Consider the following 434-nt stretch of genomic DNA (forward strand, 5'->3'; position numbering starts at 1 on the left):
CATGCGTGCGTGCGTGCGTGCGTGCGTGTGTGTGTGTGTGTTGATTCATGGTTGTGAATAACGGTTGTTATCAGACTCACTCTGTCACTAGAATAAAGTCGGACATTCCTGAGAACTGGAAATCAAATGTCCACTGATCTCATGAATTTTTGTTTGTGGACCTGATCTATGTTTTTGAGCTATGGAGAAATTTTCACATATTCTAATTTAATTCCTTGCCATCAATTTCTCTTATTGGAGGTCTGAAAAAAAATAGATTCACGTATGAATTATGACTTTGTTATGCATGTTGCATAACACTGTAAATCTCACCTGCTGTTCTTTTAAAGAGAAAAAAAAAATTTCAATCTAGACCATAAAAGCGGTTTGGATTGTTTGTGACCCCAAAGTGGACCAAAAAAAAAAGGTTTTTTTTTTTTTTTTTTTTTTTTTCG

General features: G+C 35.0%; 1 protein-coding gene across 1 annotated transcript in view; it reads right to left on the reverse strand.

Moving 5' to 3' along the window:
* wt1b (WT1 transcription factor b) overlaps positions 1-434 on the reverse strand; it is a 13,999-nt gene that overhangs the window by 3,202 nt on the left and 10,363 nt on the right. The window lies entirely within an intron of this gene.

This window comes from Sinocyclocheilus anshuiensis, unplaced genomic scaffold (genome assembly GCF_001515605.1).
Source record: "Sinocyclocheilus anshuiensis isolate Anshui unplaced genomic scaffold, SAMN03320099.WGS_v1.1 scaffold140, whole genome shotgun sequence".
Lineage (NCBI taxonomy): Eukaryota > Metazoa > Chordata > Actinopteri > Cypriniformes > Cyprinidae > Sinocyclocheilus > Sinocyclocheilus anshuiensis.